This window comes from Pristiophorus japonicus, chromosome 15 (assembly GCF_044704955.1).
Source record: "Pristiophorus japonicus isolate sPriJap1 chromosome 15, sPriJap1.hap1, whole genome shotgun sequence".
Classification (NCBI taxonomy): domain Eukaryota; kingdom Metazoa; phylum Chordata; class Chondrichthyes; family Pristiophoridae; genus Pristiophorus; species Pristiophorus japonicus.
In genome coordinates, this window is record NC_091991.1 from 42,929,188 (window position 1) to 42,954,221 (window position 25,034).

At 43.9% G+C, this 25,034-nt stretch overlaps 1 protein-coding gene across 10 annotated transcripts in view; it reads right to left on the reverse strand.

Moving 5' to 3' along the window:
* foxp2 (forkhead box P2) overlaps positions 1-25,034 on the reverse strand; it is a 906,820-nt gene that overhangs the window by 805,238 nt on the left and 76,548 nt on the right. For 5 of the 10 annotated variants that reach the window (XM_070900362.1, XM_070900360.1, XM_070900358.1 and 2 more), the window contains one exon: positions 16,871-17,226. The exons of 4 other annotated variants lie outside the window; for them this stretch is intronic. The gene's annotated coding sequence lies outside the window, so the exon portion shown is untranslated. The remainder of the gene's footprint in view (positions 1-16,870; positions 17,227-25,034) is intronic. One more of the 10 variants, XM_070900359.1, reaches the window with a different exon arrangement.

Below are 25,034 nucleotides of genomic sequence, written 5' to 3' on the forward strand. Positions count from 1 at the left end.
CAGTGTCATCAATTTATCCTTTGAGCTAGCATACTCATTTCTTTTATGAAATCACTATTTCTTTTGATTTATTACTTACACCTTGCAGGGCGGGCTTAACAAATCCCATCACCGGAAAATTCTTCTCTCAGAGCGGGATGGAGCTGGGAGCAGGATCGCCACCTGGCACCAACCTCAGCCGCAATTAGCCCGCCACGGTTGGTGAAATAGCAGCCCAATCCCTGCCCCCCAACCAAACTCCAGCCTTTCTCTCAACCCATCATTTTGCAACTCTTCCCCCATCTTTCCCCTGCCCTTGCCCAGCTCATCTCTTCTCTTCCACAACATTCACCTTCTGTTCCCTTGATCCACTTTATTTCTGGTTATTCAACTACCTTTCCTGGTCCTCTTGCTTGCCAACATCAGAAGTGTCTACCTTTGTTCAAGTACTGCCCTTTCTCCTTTCAAAACTGCTGCCATAATTTCCCTTCTCAAAAAAGCCTCTGCAACTATCACCCACCCCTTAACTTTGCTTTGCTTTCTGAAATTACTGACTGCGCTGTTGTCATCTAGTTCTTTACCCATCACTTTCAAATCTATTTAGTCCAGTATGTCCGGTGCTCATACACTACCCAAGTCAACCTTTTTAATGTCAACCAATATCTGTTTCTGTGTTATTGACTCCATCCCCTTACTGACTGCTCACTCAAATTGAACTAGGCTGCAAACAAATTTGGCCTTCCTATTTAATCTGGAGTTGAGTTTCAAACCCCATATCCTATCCCACAAAGACTTCTTACTTCCACCTTGGCATCATTGCCTGCCTTTATACCTAATTCACCTCCCCGCCCCCCGACTTCTTCTAAAACCTTTATCCATGCCTTCATAACCTCTACAATTGATTTCTCTTTTGCTGCTTCCAAACCTCAACAGTCCGTAAACCCCAACTCGTCCAAAATTGCCGCTCACATTTTGTCCCACAGAACACCTCACTTGCTTATCATACCTATCTTCCCTAACTTACATTGGTGTCCTTTTTCCCAGCACTTCAAATTAATAGTCCTTGTCCTCATTTATAAATCGCCCCACAGGCTTGCCGCATCTGAACTCTACAATCTCCTAGTCTTGCATCCCTTCCTGTGCCTTCCAATCATTGGTCTGGCCTCCTGTATATTGGTGGCAAAGTCTTCAGCCATCTTGGTGTTATCCCTTAGAACACCTTCCCCTGTACCTCTCCACCTGTCTCTCTGCTTTTAAAAGCCTTTTCAAAACCAAGCTTTCGGTCACCTGTTCCCTCTTTAGGTCTTGACATCCATTTATTTATTTCTTTGTAAAATGCTTTGGGGGTTCTCTACATTAAAAGCACTATGTAAATACAAGTTATTGTTGAAAATAGTAGTTAATTGGGCTAGAAATTCGATGATTATTTGCTACTGTTTCACTCTCCGCGGCGAAAACCCAGTTGGCAGGATTGTCAGTGACTTTTTTGCGGCGGCACTTTCCGTGTACCGCCGGGGAATGGAGCGCCAACGTGCAACATCCGAAATAGCATTTGCGATCAATATTTGGCTCTCTCCGCACCCGTATTCTGCGCCCAGATTACCGATGGGGAAAAAACCTGCGTTGCAGCCCTGCCAGCAGAGGTAAGTATGAAAACCTGCAAAAAAAGGCAAGTTAAAGTTTTTATTTTTTTAATTCTTTTTCAGCGACTTAGTAGGTAAGGGTTTTGAGAATGTTGTTTTTTTTCAATTTTTTTTTTGTTGTGTTTTTCCCCCCCCTTCCAAGGCCACTCTCGCAGCACTATCGGCCCCGGACGAAAGATGCCGAAATTTGCAGATTGCACCGTGAATCCTTGTGCAACGCCAATTTTTACTGCTGTGCAAATTAAATTAAATATTGGGCCTGAAAACAGTAGCGAAGCAAAAAATGGTAATTTTGGCGCAAAAAAATAACATTTTCGCTGAAAACCCACAATTTCTAGTCCGTTTTTCCCTCAGGATAATTCTTTTAGAAAGGTGCAATGACCAAAATGTGAAACCTGAACTGTGATGAACAGAAAAAATTGAAAAAAACAACATTCTCAAAACCCTTACCTACCAAGTCGCTGAAAAAGAATTAAAAAAATAAAAACTTTAACTTGCCTTTTTTGCAGGTCTTCATACTTACCTCTGCTGGCAGGGCTGCAACGCAGGTTTTTCTCCCATCGGTAATCTGGGCGCAGAATACGGGTGCGGAGAAAGCCAAATATTGATCGCAAATGCTATTTCGAATGTGATGCCATCTCATACAGCTCCACTGGCATTCCTCATGGTGAGTCAGAGGTTGTCCCGTTGCAAGTGAGCACTAGGATACAAAAGTGAAGTAAGGGTGTACATTTCTGAAAGAGCTTGGAAAGTATTTTTTGACTATAATAAAGTTTTTGCCATACCAACCACAGGTATACAAAACCAATCAATCCATCCATCTCTGCATGTAATATAGGGGAGCAGGGTAACTAGACATCTGTTTAGAGTGTGGCTAACTAGTTAAAGCTAAGAAATTTATTTTCAACTTTTCTTATATGCATCTTTTATTTTTACTAAACAGTAATTAGGATATTAGAGGGTAGAGCTTCCGCTGGGCACAATTCCCCCGAAATTGGCCAAACTAGAGCAAATGTTTGCGGAATTTTGAGCGCAAGTTACGTCCAGCACAAATTGAGTTTCCATGATCTTGTGTGCTGGTTTACATAAAGATTGTGCTGGAAGCCCACCCTGCCCACAAAACTAGCCACACCCCCAGATTGAATTACTCAGCATGGCGTGTTTCCGCTAATTGCCCCCGTTTGCGGCCTTCGAGGAGGCTCTTAAAATTAAGCTGATTGGGTTTTTTGTTTTAGGTGCAAGGGCACTAATAAGCATCTTTTAAAAGCTTTTAAATATTAAAAAAATCATAAACTAAATACATCAATGAAACTAGTAATTGGTTCTGTAGATTTTTTTTAACTCATTTAAAAATTGGTTATTCATAGATAGTGGACTTGACCCCAAGTCAAAATGTTTATTTTTTGTGATAAATCCATTTTCAGCTGTATTAATAAAACTGCATCAGATTACCACTCAAATACATCAAGGAATATTTTTTAATGCAAGAGGGAAAAAAACAAATTACATTCTAAAACACTGCCCGATTGCGCTGGTTCATGAACAATTATACGTTTGTGATTATGCAAATGAATTTGAGCTGAAACTTAAACAATAACTTCATTTTGAAAAACTAGCGCACTTTGCGCCCAGATTGCCGATTGCATTCAAAGCAGAAACTCTACCCCTGCTTCTCGACAGGTACACAATTACATTACAAGTTCGGTAAAATCCTTATTTTTCATCACTTATAGGAACCCGTCTCTGCCCCTGCCTCAGGCCATCTGCTGCTTAACCCCTCATCCATACTTTGCTTATCTCCAACTCGATTATTCCAATTCCTGGCCAACCTCCCATCCTCCATAAACTTGAGTTCATCCAAACTATGCTGCCCGAATCCTAACTCGCACCAAGCCCTATTCACCCATCACCCCTCTACTCACTGACCTACATTGGCTCAATTTTAAAATTCTCATCCTCGTGTTCAAATACCTCCATGGGCTCACTCCTCCATCATCTCTAACCTTCTCCAGCACTACAGACCTTTGCAAACTCTGCTTTCCTCCAATTCCAGCCTATTGTGAATCCCCAAGCTTCCTTCACCCCACCATTGTCTTCACCTGTCGAGACCCCAAGTTCAGGAACTCCCTCCCTAACCTCTGTGCTTCTCCACCTCTATCTCCTCCTTTAAAGCCACTTCTTAAAACCTACTTCTTTCACCAAACTTTTGACCACCTGTCCTAATGTCTCCTTCTTTGGTTCAGTGTCAATTTTATTTTCTGATTACACTCCTGTGAAGCGCCTTGGGACGTTTTACGAAGTTAAAAATGCTATATAAATGCAAGTTGTTGCTGCTGTTCTCCTCTTGATCATCTTCCACCTTTTCCTCATCCGGTGCTACCCTCATTGCTGCCGCAGATGTGCAGGTAAAAGGGTACAAGCTAAGCAGTCCACCTGGTAACGGTCCTCCAGATGTTTCACTCCATGTTCTTCTGCCTCCAAAAGCAGCTAAGTCTACTTTCTTGGGAATCTCTAAATTCAAGTTTTTTTGGATGTTAATACTGTACAGGGCACAGCAAGCTACAATTATGTTGGATGTACACTCTGGAGCATAGTGCAGACCTTCTCCTGATTTCTCAAAAGTACTCTTTTTTGGACCCCTATGGTTCTCTCAGGTGACAACACTGGTAAAGGCATTAACCTCACTGTAGTGCTCTTCAGCTGCTGCTGTTGCAATTTTTAGTGAGGTCATTATACAAGGGTTATGGATGGTCACCCACAAGTGACTGCATGTATATTCAGTTCAACCACATGTTGCGGTAAATATTAAAAATCAATAGACATGATTTTAAATGTGAGCAATTTCTCCATCACAGTCAATAAAGACACTGTATAATTATCTCAGCTGTTTCTTAATACTTAATGGATGTCTTTGGTTTGGGGGATGGGGGTAGATAGTAGAGGGTTCTGCTTTGTTCCAAGTCTAAAAATACTGAAATAATTTTGCTCCAAGATGAGTTCTAAGTTTCAAAACGAAAAAAAAACAAATTCCATTGCTAGGGAATGGAAAGATAAGAGCATTTTATTTACCCCGTTTTATTATAAGATTATGTTGTGTGATCATTCATCTTTCCATTTCATTCCTGTTATTTTTGTTCAGTTCATCCCCATATTAACTGATCTTTCTACTTTCATCTGCCGTTGTGAAATTGAAAGATGATTCAGAAGAGTTATTATCCTTTAAAAGCCTCCAAAATGTTTTTTCCCTTCTTAATGGCAAAATCACAGATTCTGAAACCATGAGGAAAAAACAACACTTCCGTAACATTAAACTGGAGAAATAATTGCACTTGGCAGTTTTTGTTTGCAGCAATGCACTCCAGGCTGAAGGCTTTTGTACAGTTCAGAGAGCACATTCCACGAGATCCAGCAGTTGTGAGTTGCCTGCAGGGTCATTTGAATTCTGAAAAAAGATTGCAGTAATGTCCAGACTGTGTGTCTGTGTTCTGATACAGACATGACAGTAATTTGAAAAGATACCCTTGGAAGGCAATTGATTTTACTGAAATTTAGTTTCACAGTAGTATTTTTGTTTGACACCAGGAACGCAAGTACTAGATAGTTTTATAAAATGAAGTTGTCGTTTTTTATGCTTATTTTTAGCCACTTATTTGGACTTTATACTTTGATCTGCACATAGTTTCCAAGTAATTCATTATTGATCTGAAAGCATTCTTGCATCAAAACAATTTAAAAAGCGGTGCATCAGTACTCCTTGCAGATCACTTAGCACAATGTATACAAGAATAGGCACTTCGGGCTAGGAATTCGCCACTCTAAGGATCGATTTAACTCCATTTTTTGGAGCTAAATAAATTTAGGGCCATTGTGCTAGTTTTGCCAGTTGTGTAACGCCGTCCTTAAAAAAAGAGCCGATTTTTTTGAGACCCGTTTGTGACTTCACTCGGCATCAAAACCAACGATAATACCGTTTTAGAGTTTCACCAATAAGGACATTTTTAAGGACAGTGCTAAATACCAATTAGAAAAAGTTTGCCTTACCTGGTGAAATCTGATCAAAATTGGCAGTAACGGCGCCATTTTGGGAATCACAGAGGTTAAATTAATCTAGTCCCCAATCTGTCAAATTCAACCTGACTTTAAGTGAATGATCTTCAAGGCAGAACAGATAATATATGAACATAAACGTCCATGGAATGGGACAAAGTTTAGGAGATTTGATTTGATTTGAGTTTGCAATTCCATGTTAGACAAAAATGTCTGCACTCCTGCTACTGGAATTGAAGCTCAAATTGTATGGCCTTTCACTGTTGAATGACAATCCTGTGCATTATAACTGACAGTTGCAGTTTAATGATAAAAGTTGGGGGCTTGTAAAAGCCCAACTCTGCTACGTGCAAACTGTCCACATTGCAGTCCTGGACACACTGTACTACACCAGTGACGAGAAGCCTGGGATGGGATTGCCCCAATCCCATTCTTAAACTGCCCTGACGACTCCAATTCCAAAGGTGAAGATTAAGAAGAATTTGACAGTGGTGACAGCGGATGTGATAAGGAGTGGGAAGAGAGGTACTTGCCCGGGGGGAGGTGGGAGCTGAGCGCCAAGCTGATGTGTCCGGCCGAGGGAGCGATCCTGCCAGCCGGCGTGCCAATCCTTACCCGAGTGCCCTTGCACCAAGACCGGGGAGGAGAGGTACTTGCCCGGCGGGTGGGAAGGTGGGAGCTGAGCGCCAAGCTGATGTGTCCAGCCGAGGGAGTGATCCTGCCGGCTGGCGTGATGACTTTGAAGGATCTCCAGGGTTGTTAAATGTACCGGTAATTGGAAATAAGAGTCCAGTAGAGTCATTAACAGGTCTGTGTACTAAGTTTTCTGTGTGAGTGCATTTTTAAACTCACTGAGGCATGTAACTGTTGTGTTTCACAGCCTGAGGCATGTAACACTGCTGATCAGTTTCCAGACCTGCACTAAATCCCAATAACTCCAGTTTGACTAGCTCCCCCCACCCCCCCTGGCCCCATTCGCCAGTATCTTGGGCATGCATAAAACAGACTTTTTTTTTTTAAAAACACAAAATTTTTTATCTCCATCCTTAAAAACAGTGGTATTTTAACACTACGCCAAAATTTTAAAAACTTTTTGCGAAACTTAGGCCTTATTTTTTTGCGCTACTTCGGCATAAAAAACGGCATTATTCGCAAATAGTGCCAAAAAACGATGCTATTCTTAAATGTGGAATTTCTAGCCCTTAGCCTCAAACAGGTTTTGGAGACAAGTGGCTATAATGCAGTTCCATGATTAACTAGCAGAAGGTACCAGGTACTTATTTTACTCCTGGAAGGAATTCCTAACTTCTACATAATGTTCCGTATAGTGGATTGAATAGTGACCAACTTCAAAAACTTGAGTACCACTGTATAGCATCATAACACTTAATCTGGCTGCAGGAGAAGATGGCCCATAACATGAGAAAGAGAGGGAATATAAGAACATAAGAAATAGGAGCAAGAGTATGCCATTCAGCCCTTCAAGCCTGCTCTGTCATTCAATATGACTGATTTCTACCTGAATTCCACTTTCCCATCCTCTCTCTATATCTCTTGATTCCCTTAATATCCAAAAATCTGTTTTGAATATACTCCACAGACCTCGAGGATAGAGAATTCCAAAGAATCACAACCCTTTGAGTGAAGAAATTTCTCTTCATCTCAGTCCTAGACAGCCAACACCTTATTCTGAGACTGTGGTTCTTCGTTCGAAACTCCTCAGCCAGGGCCTCAGCCAGGGGAAACATCGTCCCAGCATCTACCCAGTCAAGTCCTGCAAAAATGTTATATGTTTCAATGCGATCACCTCTCATTCTTCTAAACTCCAGAGAATATAGGCCTAGTCTACTCAATCTCTCCGCATACAACAATCCCTTCATCCCAGGAATCAGTCTAGTGAACCTTTGTTGCATTCCCTCTAAGGAAAGTATATTCTTTCTTTGGTAAGGAGACTAAAACTGAACACAGTATTCCAGTGTGTGGTCTCACCAAGGCCCTATATAATTGCAGTAAGAGTTCTTTACTCTTATACTCCAATCCCTTTGTAATGAAGGCTTGCATACCATTTGCTTTCTTTATTGCTTGCTGAACCTGCATATTAACTTTCTGTGATTCGTGTACAAGGACACCCAGGTCCCTCTGAATACCAACATTTCCTGGTCTCTCAACTTCTTAAAAAAAAAATCTGCTTTTCTATTTTCCTACGAAAGTGGCTAACTTCACATTTCTCCACATAATGGGCCCAAGTTTCCACACGATAAAAAACGGGTGCCCCTCCGAGCTGGGCGCCCGTTTTTCGCGCTACAAAGTGCGCCTAAAAAAACCCTCCGTATTCTCCACCTCCCTGCAGGTCTTCTGGCCCTCGGCGCGGCGCAGCAGGAGCTGTAGGGGGCGGAGCTAGAACCCTGCGCCGAAAACAGTGCCGGGAGCTCTGCACATGCGCGCTACAGTGGGCACGCAAGTGCAGTAGCTCCAGGCGCCCAAAACTGTGTGGGAGGGGCCTGAAGCACGCAGCCCCTAGCCCTGGCCGAATGGCCTCACTGGGGCTGCGTGAATAAGGCTCCTCCCACGGCCAGCTCCTGCTTCCTGCCGACTCCCGCTCCTGCTTTCCCCCCACCCCCCCCCCCCCCCGACTCAACCCGACTCGACCCGCCTGTCGCTGCCGTTCCTGCTTCCCCACCGCTCCTGCTTCGGCCCCCACCCCCCGACCGGACCTGCCTGTCGCTGCCGCTCCTGCTTCCCTGCCGCTCCTGCTTCCGCCCCCCCCCCCCCCGACCGGACCGGACTCGACCCGCCCCGCCTGTCGCTGCCGCTCCTGCTTCCCCGCCGCTCCTGCTTCCGCCTCCCCCCCCCTGACCGGACCGGACCCGACTCGACCCGTCTGTGTCTGCCGCTGCCACCCGACTCGACCCGACTCTACTCTCGCCCCCGGACTGGATCCGACCTGACCTCCCCCTCCCCGACCTGACCTCCCTCTCCCCGACCTGACCTCCCTCCCTCCCTCCCCGACCTGACCTCCCTCCCTCCCCGACCTGACCTCCCTCTCTCCCTCGCCGACCCGAACCGAACCTCTCTCCCAGACCCTCTCTCCCAGACCCGACCCAACGCCACCTACCTCTGGTGCTGGGGACGGGCCCTGCCCGAAATCTCAGGCCCGGCCCGTTCAGCCTTCAGTCCCGACGGCAAACCGCTTCCTAAAGGTCTGCCTGAAAAACTTTCACACAGGTAGGAACATGGTTTATTTAATCTTTTCTTTGCTTATAAATGTTTATTCAGGTTGGATTTATTTGTATAATATTTGTATAAGTATAACTAAGGATTTATTGTAGAATTTAATGACTTCCCTCCCCCCCCCCCCTTACCCCCTCGTTCCCTACGCCTAATTTGTAACCTGCGCCTGATTTTTTAATGTGTAGAACAGGTTTTTTCAGTTCTACAAAAATCTTCACTTGCTCCATTCTAAGTTAGTTTGGAGTACGTTTTCACTGTGCAAACTTTGAAATCAGGCAAACTTTGAAATCAGGCGTCAGTGGCCGGACACGCCCACTTTTGAAGAAAAAATTCTGTTCCAAAGTAGAACTGTTCTACCTGACTAGAACTGCAGAAAAAAAAATGTGGAGAATTGCGATTTCTAAGATAGTCCATTCTCCACCAGTTGCTCCTAAAAATCAGGCGCAAATCATGTGGAAACTTGGGCCCTATATTTCATCTGCCATGTTCTTGCCCACTCGCTTAACCTGCTTCTATCCCTTTTATACTCCCCACAACTTACTTTCCCACCTAGTATCATCAGCAAACTTGGATACATTTAATCTTAGGAAATACATCGAAGGATAACCCCGTAATTTCCATCGTGCTACCCTACACGAGAAAGAAGCCTTACAAATCTTGGGGAGAAAGGCCATGGAGGTGATTGGAGATGCAATAGGGGGACGAGTGCCAACACAGGGATCATGGCAACAAATTCAAATCAGTCATTTTCTGACAATGAGAACTCTTTCCAGCTTTTAAGACTCCCAATTGAAGATGAAGCTGCTACTACTTTGCACATATACCCCCAACCTTGCCACAAATCATTCTGTACATATCTGTCAGTGATAAAACCTAACCAATCTGACAATCTTCTTACTGTTTAAGGCCAACATGGTTCCCCTCGGTGCCTACTCTTGTTGGCCCTTTTCAATCTTAGCCTCCTACTTCTCCTAGTGGCTAAAGGTTTCATTGATGGTTTACTGATGATTTGCCGATTTATAGCATAGACCTTGGGGATTGAGGTGGTATTTTCTGGTGTTTGGTTGTGGGCTATATTTCTTTTAAGAAAGTAGTGTAAAGGTACACATGTCATTCTTGACTCCGAGGGGTTGTCCATGATGATGATGATGACTCATGCACCATAGGGAATGGAATCCGGGTTCAGAAAACACTCCTTAATGGGGTGAGGAGGCACACGGCCAAGGCCTACCTCCTTTTACATGCCTGGATCATGAACATCGTGTGCATCGTTCCCAAGGGGACTAGAAGTTGAATCTTCTTTTGCCTGTTACAAACAGTAACACGTCAGCTGAAGTATTCTTTAAAATTGCAATCTTGGAGCTTTGATGAAACAAAAGCCTCAGACATTGCATTGAACTACATGGCTACAGACACAAAATGGCTGACTTTTCCATTTTTCTGCTGGAGCAACACTGAATTTTTCATCCACATCCTGAGGCAGGCTGCTGATAGAGGACTGCACTCACTATTAACGTACTCTATGAATATGTAATGAAGGTGCACAGAGGAAAATTGGGTAGTTTCTCGGCAGTAAAATACTGGGGGTTTAAGAATTATTCCAGTGCATTTACAGAAGTAATCCAGCAAATAGGAAAATCTAGCCCTGTGTTTCTTTCTGATCTAAAGAATATTTCAATACATTTAGGCAATATTTTTTAGCACAACAATGTATTTTTCTTTCTGCAGTCTTTGCATGATTTTGAATCATTTATTTTGAAAATAACCTTGATCTTTTCCCTCCCCTTTAACTAATTTCATAAAGGCAAGCTCACTATTTTCCTCAAGAGTCTAAGTGGTTATCTCAAACTTGCTCAATGATAGAAAATAACCACAAAGTTAGGTAAAATCCATTATGATTTTTTTTTTTTTAAATCGGTATATAATTATTTGTATGTGTGCTATGCCAACGAAAATTAAAATTTGGGCACCAAAGGACTGACCACCAGTAACTGAACATAAATAATACTTGCACCAGAAAGAGAGAGATAATTTCAACAGCAACAGAGAGTATGCAGGATATTCTTAAATATACATTCAAGACACTTATTTTGATTGTAAATTACAAGAAACATGCCAACAGTGCTGCATAAAAAAATCATTTTTTTCTGAGGTGCGAGTCAAAGGTCTTCACTAAATGAAACAATGTCTCTTTCATTGTTCTTCACACACGACAAAAGAATACTTTAAAAAATGCTTAAGTTCAAAAATGGGATGATATTTCATGACAGTTAAGAAAGTAATCATCTGGCCTTCCCCATCCACATGTTGGACCTATTGACCTACAATCCACATACTTAAATACTGTATAGCCTGATGGGCTATTTGCACTACAAATGATGAGTAACTAAAATACAAAGATCCTGGCTGAAATCATCTCACCTTTAGCTCCCCATGATGTGAGTCAGTTAATGGTACTGTTGCTCAGCCTCAGTCAGTGACAGCAGTGAAATAGATTAAAATGATCCTGACAAGCGTCTCTAGTGCACTCTCTATATTTTTGCAATCATGCAGTTACACAGCATATAGCAAACCTAGAGGACTGCATTGTGCTGATGGAAACGAGCTCCACTTTAAGATGTTTTTCAAATCAACAGTCTTACAAACAGATGAGTGTGAATCATTCATACTGATGGTAAGACAGGAACTGAATATCACAAATTTACTGCTTCTGCAAAAGAATAATAATTAGTTGTGGATAAGCTAACAAAGTAAATGTGCTCTTGCAGTAAATGCAAGTTAGCATACCTACGAAAATAACACAGAAATTGAACAGGACTAGAATTAACACCAAGTAAGTAACAAAAAAGGGATACCAGCTGTATGGACCCAAAGCAGGCAGATGGATTTGCCCTAAGTATTTTTCTCTGTATCTGTTGTAACAGAAGCTATATGAGCAATGGCATAGTTAACCAACAAATCTCAAATTCTTAAGTTCTACAGCTGAACTAGTGAAACAATTGTAAAGCTAGTCTGTTGCAGAATCTTTGTAGAAATCAAAAGTGAAGTTTGTTAGCATCACTTCTTGCTTTGAAACCAAGACAACCAAAACTGTAATGTTACTTTATATGCTGCTCCTCACCAACACTGCTGCCCCACTGCTATTGCAGATTAGAGAAGAAATGTGATACCCCTATGTCTGAGTTATCCAATACTCCACTCTTGTTTCAGCTCATCTGCTGCTGAAGCCCTCATCCATGCCTTTGTTATCTCTAGACTTGAGTATTCCAACGCACTCCTGGCTGGCCTCCCACATGCTACCCTACATAAACTCGACTGCCCATGTCTTAACTCGCACCAAGTCCCGCTCATCCATCACCCCTGTGCTCACTGATCTACATTGGCTCCCGGTTAAGCAACACTTCGATTTCAAAACTCTCATCCACGTTTTCAAATCCCTCCATGGCCTCGCCCCTCCTGATCTCTAATCTCCTCCATGCCCCCACCCCCCCCCCCCCCCGAGATGTCTGCGCTCCTTTAATTCTGCCCTCGAGCATCCCTGATTATAATCGCTCAACCATTGGTGGCCGTGCCTTTTGTTGCCTAGACCCTAAGCTTGGACTCCCTGCCTAAACCTCTCTACCTTTCTTTCCTCATTCAAGACGCTCCTTAAAACCTATTTCTTTGACTAAGCTTTTGGTCACCTTCCCTAATTTCTCCTTATGTGGCTCAGTGGCAAATTATTTGTCTCATAATACTCCTGTGAAGCACCTTGGTATGTTTCACTATGTTAAAGGTGCTATATAAATACAAGTTGCTGTTATGTTTACAGTGGAATTTTCTGTCAGATGTTGCCATTAAGATGAAAATAAAATAGAACATATCGCCCACAGATGCAAGACAAATAACATTTGATTTTGTCCTTATTACAGCAAAGTATACAATGGGAGTTCACAGCTCTCATCTCAGTTTACTCCATACAATTCAAAACTAGAGTTATTAGTTATGCAGAGAGATGAAGTATCAATAAGGAGACTGGGAGGTAGTGAAGGGATGGGGGAAGGGGAAAGACATTTTTTTGAAAATTTACTAATATTTCAAATTGCTGCCAAAAAAGGAAGGCAATCAGCTATATGTTCAACTGTAGGAAGGAAACTGGTAAGCTAAAAAAAAATGTAAAAAAAAAATCTGTGTGCAGCTATGGGGAATTAAATGCATCTTTTTACATCCAGGGAGATACTTTGATTTTTTTTTTACAATTTATAATTAAGTTCTCCTCTCTCCCTTCCAAAAAGCCGAGTTGAAAAGTACAACAGTTGTAGCTAGGAGAATTTCATCACTCATTATTGGCAATAGCAAAGAACTGTTAATCATAGAATCATGGAAACTTACACCACGGAAGCAGGCCATTTCGGCCCATCGTGTCCACGCCGGCCGACAAAAAGCTATCCATCCTAATCTCACTTTCCAGCTTTTAGTCCATAACCTTGTAGGTTACGGCATTTCAAGTGCACATCCAAGTACTTTTTAATGTGGTGATGGTTTCTGCCTCTACCACCCTTTCAAGCAGTGAGTTCCAGAGCCCCACCATCCTCTGGATGAAAAAATTCCCCTTAAATCCCACCACCCTCTGGGTGAAAAATTCCCCTCAAATCCCCTCTAAATCGCCAATTACTTTAAATCTATATAATACATATATATATATATTTTAATATATAATAGCATGTAAATAAGTGCAATTTGTGCACATTTCTCACTAATGCTCAGTGTCATTTGTATTTGCACCTGGTAATTTACCACCATCAATAAGTTAAGACATTTAATTGTCATTTACCAATTTGTTAATTTACCACAATAGCAACAACTTGAAATTAACCACTTGCCTTTGTTAACATGTGAAATGGTTTCCACCAGCAGAAAATAATGCACAATGGAGGAGTATAATTAAAAGAGGTACCAGGAAGCCATACTTTAGGGAAAGAAAAATGAAGATTTTGGTGAAGAAGTTCGTCAAAAGATAGGAGAATATTGTAAGATTTTGAAGTAAACTCCCACCATCATATTAAAAAGCCTGCACTAAAACAGCCCAAAAAAGTTGAAAACATTGATAGTTATGTGGGTTTACCTGAAGAAAGTAGCTACAAGAAGATGGAAACTGCTGTTTAAAAAAAAGGGGCAACTTCGGCCCCTGGACGTTTTACACAGATCCCACAAGGTTGCTTGAAATGAGCTGCTGGCATAGAGAGAGTGCAGTCGTCACTTTTGACAGCCAAAGGCAGAGATATTCAGGCCATTGGTTTTCTTGTAGCAGCTAGCACAATTCTCCTCATGCACTTTTCTCACACAGAGCCACACACTGAGATCTGCATGGACTAAATTCTTTATAGGCCATCTCGCTCATGTTTCCTCCATCCAGTACTACTACTCCTCCTAGTCCATTGAAACTATAGAGAAGTGTTTGCTCATTGAGAATCCCATGCCTGGTATTCAGAACCTCTTACTGTGGTTGGGGCAAAAATATCCTGGTGGTTTTATAGGCTGTCAGAGGCAAGTCCAGCTTTGTTTTAAATGCAGTTTTGTAAGTCGAGCAATCCCTTGAATCTCTCCTGAGGCTGCAGACTCCAAAATAAAGCACTCTGCCAGTCTCAGCTGATGCTGTCAACAGGTATAACTCATCCAAATTGTTCCAAATTCATCCTTGTGCATTGTAAGTGCAACTTCTGGGATTTTTGTATGTTGCAGACCACATCCTTAACATATATAAAGCAGCTGCCTGAAGAATCAGCAGGTGGACTGCAGTGAGGCCTCAGGCTCAATCATAAATTGTCATTGCTATCATTACAGGTTGGAAACCCAGCATAAATGGATCCTACTCCAAAATCTAGTACTGAACATGGCGTTGCACTGAAAGTGTCCCAAAAATGCTATTAAAAAGTAAATATTTCATCCCCTATGATTTTTATATGAGTTTTACATTGAAAGCACACCTAGTGCATTGATGGCTGATTCAGCAATGGCGCATTGACAGAGTATACTCACGTTCCAGGAGCGTGCATCATTAAATTAAGCAAGTAGGTTTCAGCACCCAATTCATAAGGTGCCAAATTTAATAGGTGAAAAATGATATAATTTCTTTTTTTATAGGCCTCAGCAAAGCATGTGTGAGCCTAATTATACATCTTGACATTAGTCAACCGTATTTAAATTGGTCCCATGCCAATATCAATATTTTTTTTATAAACGTGTTCCTTCTTTCATGCTGCTCACCCACTTAAAACAGGTGCTGTTGGGATTTCCTGCTCTGGCCTTTAGACATTTGATGCTTAAAGATGTGATTGACAGTTGCAACATTTTAAGTTTTTGTGCTAGTCACATAGACGCTTCAGCATTATACTTGGTAAATTACATGCTGCTAGTATGTGTTGTTACTTTGCAAAATTACTTTTACAACCTTTTCCCACAGCATTATTGCATACAGTAGCTACATCTTTAGCACTAAACACATTATTCAGCTTGGGAATTCCATTGGGCATCCCAATGGCGGTAAAGGATTTTGAAGACGAAGGGGAGTTCATACGAAGGGGAAAAAGGCAATTTGAACTGCAGCTCAGGTATCTGGCAACCATTCAGCCTCATACCAGGAGCTGTCCTCAGACCTAGACACACTTAAATGGCTGGCTTTAGACACACTTAAATGGTTGGCTTGCTGCACAAAAGAGGCTATTAGATTTATGCCATCTTTTTGAGCCTCTATGCACGAATTTCCACAGCTTTCATGATCATTTCATCTGTTGCCAACCCACAAAACCAGATTTATTAAATTCAATTTCACAATTTGTCATGGTTGGATTTAAATTCATGACCTCTCGGTTGCCAGTCCAGTACCATAACCAACCATCCCTAGATACTCAACCAGAGATTCTAATGTTGCAACAGATTCAGGGGCAGTTCTACTCGATTGTTGAAACAAGGCTGTCCAAAATTAGCTGCATTCACTGTATATTGCATAATGTCACAATCCAGGAAGATTAAATCTAAAGGCACAGTCTGAAGTCTTGGTATAGGAGGAGGTGCAGCAACAAGAGGAGGAAGAAAGAAGAAATGTTTGATAGCAGCGTGCAGCCAGACAGACATATCAATCATTGTTTGACAAGGCTTTTACTTAACTCTTTCATGAACAGTCAGTCCTACAGTATTGAGCACAATCTACTAGCCCCATGAACAGACATTGCCGGATTAACAATATCTGTACTAGTACACATGCCTATCAACCAATCACCTACTACATTAACATCTCCCTTCTGTGAATAAATCACACTACAATCTAAAGAATGTGCAACCTGTTTATTTCCCAACTACTGTGAGGGTTTAAGGTGTGCAGAATGGTCTACCTAATCTTGTGCTCCTTGTAAATGCTGTCTCAGTAGGAAGAGTATGTGTGGTGGCAGCCTCAATAGGGGGCTCTTGGCACACTGTGATACACTATATCTTTGTATCTTGTGTTGGGTGACGAGATTGTTCTGCAACTACTGCCAGTCCTTCAGATTTTATGACAACTGGCTTCTCCTGTCCACTATTTACCACCTCTTCAATTCTCGAAGGGCTTCGCTGAATTGGGTGCATGTAGCATCACGTCGAGATGTAGTCTTATCCATGCCTGCCCTGTCGTGCATCAGTTGTCAGGTCGCTTGTTTGGTTATGGACCCTTAATTGTCTGGAGTATAAAAGCCTAAAGTTCTCTGGAGTCAATCCCACCCTCTCCAAGCCAGAAGCGAGAACTTCTTTTAACTTGGAGGCTCAAATCTCAATAGCTTCAGTCACCATGTTTCTAAAGGAAAGTACAGGTGTGTTTTGGACCTCAACCCTCAGCGGTTCTTTTGTAAATACCTGTGGAGTTGCCACTGACTCTGCAGTGGCCTGCAGGTTTCCACATCCCTTTCACACAACTGAATAAAATTCAAAGTAGCAGTTCTGTAGAGTCTCTGACATACCTTGCAGGGAGTTCTGAAGATTTTCAAAGGACTGCATGAAGGGCCTTTGCTTATTAATGAGCTCCACTCTATAGGTAACCCCTTCATAAAGGTAAGAATTTATGAGTCTGCAGTATCGGAACAGCTCAGCCTGGCCCTCTAGGTTGTTCTGCTCCTAAGCAGCCACCTCTACATGCTCCTCTTTATTTGTGCGGTGTGCTCCACCAGTTTCTCCCTCCTGATTCTCTCTATCTGATTCTCTGAGGTACATATATCTGAGCTGGTACCTGCATGCTCAGGAGTATATGACCCATGGTCATGAGATGGCGCAGCTTCCTGCTAGTGTCTGGTGGCAGGGACATCATCTTGGGAGGTCCCTACACAAAAAGAAAAGGAATATGTGTTACTGTGGTGCCTGCGTTAAATAGTTGCACATACAGTCCCAATGGCATACATTGAGTGCCGTGCTGATGTTGGCCTAATGCATCTGCATGAGTGAGTTTGAAGAGGGAGCACAAAAAAGTTAAAGAGAACACTTGGCTTGTGGGAATTCCACCAAGCAGCCAAGTTCGCCCTGGCCTACACCTTCGAATGCATCGATCCCTACAATTTGAAGGGTTAACTCCTGCCAATTCATAATTTAGAACCTGCTAAACCTGCCGTAAATCCGATATGCATCTCTCTGGTTGTATGTAGCCTAAATACTATTACCCCACCTTCCGCACATCCCACTTTGTGTGAATGGACGACAAAACAATCGTTTTAAGTGACACAAATTGAACAGTTATGTCTGACATTAAAAGTATTATGTGCCACTCAAGTTCAAGCTTGAACATTATTGGTATGGAATTGTAAATGTGAAAGATGCAGAGATTTTGCCAGTGTCACTATTGCTACCTTGTTGATGATGCACCATGATTGGAGTGGTGGTTAATGGCAGGCATACTATGAAAATAAACTTAGAGTATTAAACTGCAAGCAAGCTTGTGACTACAATCTTCCTCAGGCCTCAAAATTAATCTCGGTCATCTGCATCCATGGCCTCTAGACATGGGAGGCACACTCACTTGATCAGCCAACTCCTCCAATACCTGCTGTGCATTGTGAGGCAGAGAAGGGAGTCCGCAACCCAAAGTATGTCAAACCTCCTTTGTTACACCTGTTCCAGTGGGATGTAATTATTGAAGGGGGCGGTTCTGTCCATATGCTTTTGCTGGCCTTCCAACCAAAACAAACAGCTGTATTAAAATGGAATTTTAAGAGGTTCTGCTCCAATAATTTTCTGCTTCCTTTCATTTGCTCCAATTTCCTTTCCATTTGTTGCAGAGAACATGTTCAAATTACTCTAATGCACTGGCCTTGAGATCAGCATTCCTCTCTACTTGTGTGACCAATTGTGGAAGTGCAACAATTCTACTTGCATTTTTGCTGGGATCCCTAAACCGGTTTTATGGTAACATCTTCCAAAACATGAATATTTCCTTTTCATAAGTAAACTCAGCTGCACCTGCTGCTTCCCTCACCTTCGCTTTGCCCACAAAGCCAAACTCTGCCCTAGCCCGGAATCAGCATCTTTCTTGACTTTCTCTCCAAACTCATCTTGTCCATGAGACCCACCTTCTGCTCCTTTGACCCCAATCCCATTAAACCACTGAACATCCAATTTCCCTTCCTGGACCACCTGCTAGCTGGCATTGTAAATGGTTCCCTGAACTCAGAGATACTACCCCCCCACCCCCCAACCCTTACTTTCAAAACCACAATCATCTCTTCCCTATCACCTGGGAGGAACAAGAGAGCAGAGTCACAGAAACGGAGAGTTCAAGAATGAGTTTTAGGGCTGGAGGAGGTTAAAGAGATACGAATGGGCAAGACCATGAAGGGGCTTTAAACGCGACAATGAAAATCTTAAATTTGGGGCATTTAGAGATTGGGAATCAATGATAGTTAGCAAGGACAAGAGGTGATGAGTGATACGATGAAGAGTACATTACTTGCCTTGAATTTAATTATTTTTATTTTTAAAAATGTACCCCTAATTTATCCTAAATCCCAGAGAGTGATCTTTTTTATTTCTGGAGCTGACTTCCCTTACCCTCACTCTAAATAATGCTAGTTCTTTTCGACTAGAGTGATGCCCAAGGCAATAGGCCCATAAGGAGAAGAGAAAAAAATAGAAAAAGACAGCATTCTCACCATTTCTTCTAAAATAGCACAGATGCAAATTATCTACAATTGTTATTGTTTTGTATAATGAAACCTTCAGCTGGGATCGCAATATAATGATAAAGATAGAAATTTCTTAAGGATTTAGTGTTTCACGTTTTCCATTTATTACATATAGTTATCGTTATTTTTATAACATCACCTAGCAGCAATGTCCCCTGTATGCTGTGCTTTGTTCTGCGTGCCCTGTTTCTTTTAAATTTCTGCGCATCCGTGGTATTTACAACGTAAAAGCCAATGAGTGGTCTGCCTTGACCTTTGCAATTACTGCACAGCCGCACGCCTTAAGGGGAATATTGCCTAGCAGTCAACCTCAGAATGAACAGTGCACACCGCCAGAATCTCCACTGTATCTGAAACTGAAGGTCTTCCCTGTATGAGAAGGTGCACGTCAGCATTTCCTGGAGAGATAACAGATCCAAGAACCAACTCACAATCTCCCATCAGTATGATTCTAGCTCACTCCCATTTCACCATCCCGAAAACTGGGAGAGAAGTTCTACCCGAAAAGATCTTCTACACTTTACAAATTGGTCAAGCCATTCGCAGCCTTTGTTCTTCCTGCACCTAAACCTGAAATGAAGGGAGACAATTTTATGATATCTGGTGCAACAAACAGTGATTGCGAGACTTTCTGGGTGTTACACATGTTCCAGGTCTCCAACTCATCCTTGCTCGAACATCGAACTTACTCCCCTCCTTCTTCTGAGAAACCTTCCAAGAATTGGACTGTCTATAGAGTAGCAGGTGAACTTGAGTGATTTAGAGAATGAAGATGTGGTACTAAATACATACAGGTCGATTTTGACTTTTGGGCAACCAACAAGCAAATAGTAAAAGGGGCCTACTGCCTGAAACAACCAGATGCTTTCGGTGCCCAGTTGTAGGCCTCTTCCAAATTATTGCCGACCTCTTCGTCGGTGTTAACAGGGTGATCGACTACCAACCCCATTTTGAGGTCCTTGCCACCCTGGTAACGCTAGGTGTAGCAGCGGAAAATCAGCCACATAGCTCTTCAACCAATTGTTGCGTTCCCTCCAACAGCATTGAAGAACCAAGTTCATAGGAAACAATTTACCTGGGATAAAAATAGAAAATGCTGGAAATTTCAGCTTGTCAGGCAGCATCTATGGAGAGGAAGCAGAGTTAACCTTTCGGGTCGATGACCCTTCGTCAGAACTGGAGTGTTCGGAAAGAACAGATTCTTAACAAGCAAGGGGGAGGGGAAGAACAAAAGGGAAGGCCTCTGACAGGTTGGAAGACAGGAGAGATTAGAGAGACAAAAGGGATGATGGCCCAAATTCAAATGGTAATGCCAAGAGTTAGAAAAAGATTAGTCAAGATAGGGTATGAATGGTGGGATAATGACCAGCTGCCATTAGAGACAAGGAGAGAAAAAAAAAAGAAACAGTCTCTGAGGGTGGGGGGGAAGGGAGCCAAAGATTAGCAGCGGTTACTCTCTAAAATTTTTGAATTCAATGTTGAGTCCAGAAGGCTGTAAAGTGCGAAAAATGAGGTGCTGTTCCTTGAGCTTCGTTGGAACAGTATAGGAGACCGAGGACACAGAGGTTAAAGTGACAGGGTCACACCTGAGAACTGAACGGAGGTGCTCCTCTAAGCGGTCACCCAATCTATGCTTGATCTGCCCAATGTAGAGATCACCACATCGTGAGCAGTGAATACAGTATACCAAATTGAAAGAAGTACAAGTAAATCGCTGTTTCACCTGGAAGGAGTATTTGGGGCCCTGGATAGTGGGAAAGGAGGAGGTACAAGGGTAGGTGCTGCATCTCCTGAGCTTGCACAGAAAGGTGCCGTGGGAAGGGGAAGGGGTGTTGAGGGTGACTGCAGAATTGACCAGGGAGTCGTGGAGGGAGCAGTTCCTTTGTTGAGAAGGGGAGGGGAAGATGTGATTGGTGGTGGGATCACGATGGAGGTGGCAGAAATGGCAGAGGATGATCCGTTGAATGTGGAGGCTCATGGGGTGAAAGGTGAGGACAAGGGGAACCCTGTCGTGGTTCTGATAGGCAGGGGAAGGGGTGAGAGCAGAGGTGCGGGAAATGGAAGAGACACAGTTGATGGCCATATTAACCACAGCGGAGTGAAATCCTCTGTTGAGGAAAAAGGAAGACATGTCAGAGGTACTAGTGTGAAAGGTGGCATCGTCAGAGGAGATGCGACGAAGACAGGGAAACTGGGAGAATGAAATGGAGTCCTTACAGGATGCGGGGTGGGAGGAAGTGTAGTCCAGGTAGCTGTGAGAGTCAGTGGGCTTAAAGTGAATACTGGTCGAAAGCCTATTCCCAGAGATGGAGACGAAGAAGTCAAGGAAGGGAAGGGAAGAATTGGAGATGGACCATGTGAAGATGAGGGAAGGGTGGAAATTGGATGCAAAGTGAATGAAATTTTAAAGTTCAGGGCGAGAGCAGGAATCGGCATCGATACAGTCATCAATGTATTGGAAAAAAGAGGTAAGGGAGGGGACCCGAGTAAGACTGGAACAAAGAACGTTCCACATATCCCACGAAAAAGAAGGCATAAGAACATAAGAATTAGGAACAGGAGTAGGCCATCTAGCCCCTCGAGCCTGCTCCACCATTCAACAAGAGCATGGCTGATCTGGCCGTGGACTCAGCTCCACTTACCCGCCCGCTCCCCGTAACCCTTAATTCCCTTATTGGTTAAAAACATAGCTAGGATCCATGCGGGTTCCCACCTTTAATTTGGAGGAAGAGAGTGGAGTTAAAGGAGAAGTTATTCAATGTGAGAACAAGTTCAGCCAGATGGAGGAGGGTGGTAGTGGATGGGGACTGTTTGGGCCTCTGCTGGAGGAAGAAGTGGCGCACCCTCAGGCCATCCTGGTGGGGGATGGAAGTGTAGAGGGATTGGACGTCCATGGTGAAAAGGAGACGGTTGGGGCCTGGAAACTGTTAAAGTGACAAAGGACGTAGGATGAGTCATAGATGTAGGCGGGAAGAGAGTGGACAACGGGAGAAAAAAAAAAGTCGAGATAGGAAGAAATAGATTCTGTCGGGCAAGAACAGGCTGAAACGATGGGCCTACCAGGGCAGTCCCGTTTGTGGATCTTGAGAAGGAGGTAGAAGCAGGTTTGCGGGATTGGGGAACTATGAGGTTGGTGGCTGTGGAAGGAAGATCTCCAGAGGAGATGAGGTCAGTGACGGTCTGGGAAATTATGGCTTGATGTTCAGTAGTGGGGTCATGGTCCAGGAGGAGGTAGGAAGTGGTGTCAGAGAGTTGGCGATCAGTCTCTGCAATGTAGAGGTCAGTGTGGTGGAGGCATTCAGGAGCCCAGGCGCTGTCATCAGGTACTGGTAAGCCTCGGCAAATTTGATGACAAGGTTGGGGTTAGATCTGAATGAGCGGAGTGCTGCAAGTTCAGAGGGAGGTATGTTGGAGTGAGTGAGGGTAGCACAGAAATTGAGAGGGTCGATGTCCATTCGGCAGTTTGAAATGAAGAGGTCTAGAGAGGGTAAAAGGCCAGAGGGAGGGGTCCAGGTAGAGCGAAAATTCTGAAAACGGGAGAAAGGGTCAGCTGTGCAAGGGGAAGACTCCTGCCCGAAGGGCACGGAGGCGAAGGCGGCAGAAAAAGAGCTCAGCATCATGCCGAGCCCGAAATTCATTGAGGTGGGGGCATAAGGGGATGAAGCTCAGGCCTTTGCTGAGGACTGATCATTCGGGGTCAGAGAAGGGAAGGTCAAAGGTCAGAGGAGATAGTGAAAACACGGCAGTGGGTGAGAGTGGAAGAAGGGATGGGATCAGAGGGAAGTGTGGGGGAAGGTAGTTCTGGAGCGGCATTGGTATCCAAGAGTTGTTGAAGTTTACAATCCTTAACACCTGAAGGAAGGAAAAACATTTTTGGTTGAAGTGCTTGATGAGGCGAAGGATAAAATGGAACTGCGGACCAGGACAGCTTAGAAATAGAGTGAGTCGGTGCTGCTGAAGAGAGAGGTCGAGAGTGTGCATGCGGCGGTGCTTAGCATTGAGTGTGGATCCCAGGATGCGGTGAGAGCAGTGGTTGGAGGAACGCTGAATATCTCAGAAATATCTGTAATCCTGGGTGGATCCAAAACATGAGGGGTCGAATTTCAGTTGGAATCCACGTGGATTAAATTAATTTATTTGGGAGCTGTGTTTCAATTTAGTAGTGATACTCCCACAATTCCAACAGTTGTGACATTTGTTCACAATTATACAAGTATTTTACCTTATCCCAATTAAGATAGTTGTTACAGGAGTCTGTGTTTCTGCCACATAATGGGCCCAAGTTTCCACATGATTCGCGCCTGATTTTTAGGAGCAACTGGTGGAGAACAGACTATTTTAGAAATCGCAATTCTCCACATTTTTTTTTCTGCAGTTCTAGTCAGGTAGAACAGTTCTAGTTTAGAACAGAATTTTTTCTTCAAAAGGGGGCGTGTCCGGCCACTGACGCCTGATTTGAAAGTTTCCACAGTGAAAATGTACTCCAAACTAAAGTAGAATGGAGCCAGTGAAGATTTTTGTAGAACTGAAAAAACCTGTTCTACACATTAAAAAAATCAGGCGCAGGTTACAAATTAGGTGTCTAGAACGAGGTGGGGGGGAAGGGAACTCATTAAATTCGACAATAAATCCTTATTTATACTTCTACAAATATTATACAAATAAATCCAACCTGAATAAACATTTATAAGCCAAGAAAAGATTAAATAAACCATCTTCCTACCTGTGTGAAAGTGCTTCAGCCAGGGAGAATTCTGCAGCCGTTCGTGCCGCTGAGCGGGGGGGGGGGGAGAGAGAGAGAGAGAGAGAGAGAGAGAGAGAGAGAGAGAGAGAGAGAGGGAGGGAGTGGGAGAGAGGGAGGGAGAGGGGAGAGGGGAGGGGAGAGAGAGAGAGAGGGGGGGGGGGAAAGAGAGAGGGGTGGGGGGAGAGGGGGGAGAGAGAGAGGGGAGAGAGAGGGGAGGGGTCGGGGAACAGGAGCGGGTGTCGGATCGGGGCGGGGGGGGGGCGGGGGGAGCGGGTCTCAGGTCGAGTCGGGTCGGGAGCGGGTCTCGGGTCGGGGGGGGGGGAGCGGGTCTCGGGTCGGGGCGAGGGGGAGCGGGTGTCGGTACTCGGGTCGGGTCGGGGCGGGGAGGGGGAGCGGGCCTCGGGTCGGGGCGGGGGGGGGGGGGGAGCGGGTCTCGGGTCGGGGCGGACGGGGAGCGGGTGTCGGGTTTGGTCCGGGGGGGGGAGCAGGAGCTGGCCGTGGGAGGAGTCTCATTCACGCAGCCCCAGTGAGGCCATTGGGCCAGGGCTAGGGGCTGCGTGCTTCGGGCCCCTCCCACACAGTTCGGCGCCTGGAGCTACTGCACTTGCGTGCCGACTGTAGTGCGCATGTGCAGAGATCCCGGCACTGTTTTCAGCGCCGGGACCTGGCTCCGCCCCCCCCCACAGCTCGTGCTGGCTGCGCCGAGTGCCACAGGACCAGTAAGTAGGTGGAGAATACCAAGGATTTTTTTAGGCGCCGTTTTAGGCGTGAAAAACGGGCGCCCATTTCGAAGGGGCGCCCGTTTTTTTTCTTGTGGAAACTTGGGCCCATTGACTTACATGCATTGTATTGCTGCTCAGTTAGTCTGTTGCCATTTATTAAAACTTCTATAGTGCTGCCCAGTACTGCAAGCAGGACATGCTACACAAAAACAACATATAAATATCCTTTACTTAAAAAACAATTTTGGAAGTATACACACACACACACACACACACACACACATGCTTTTGAGGTATATTGCCTATTATAACAATTTATGTAATGGGTGTAGTCAGTGCAGCTGTAGGAAAATAACTGTTCTAGTATAAACAGACAGCTTTAAAGGGTTTCACTGGAAGTTGGGCAGTCCCAACTTAATTCTTGGTGGGTCAATAGTCCACAGTACAAATCTTGTCCATAATTTGACATTAAAACAACAGATGCCACAAG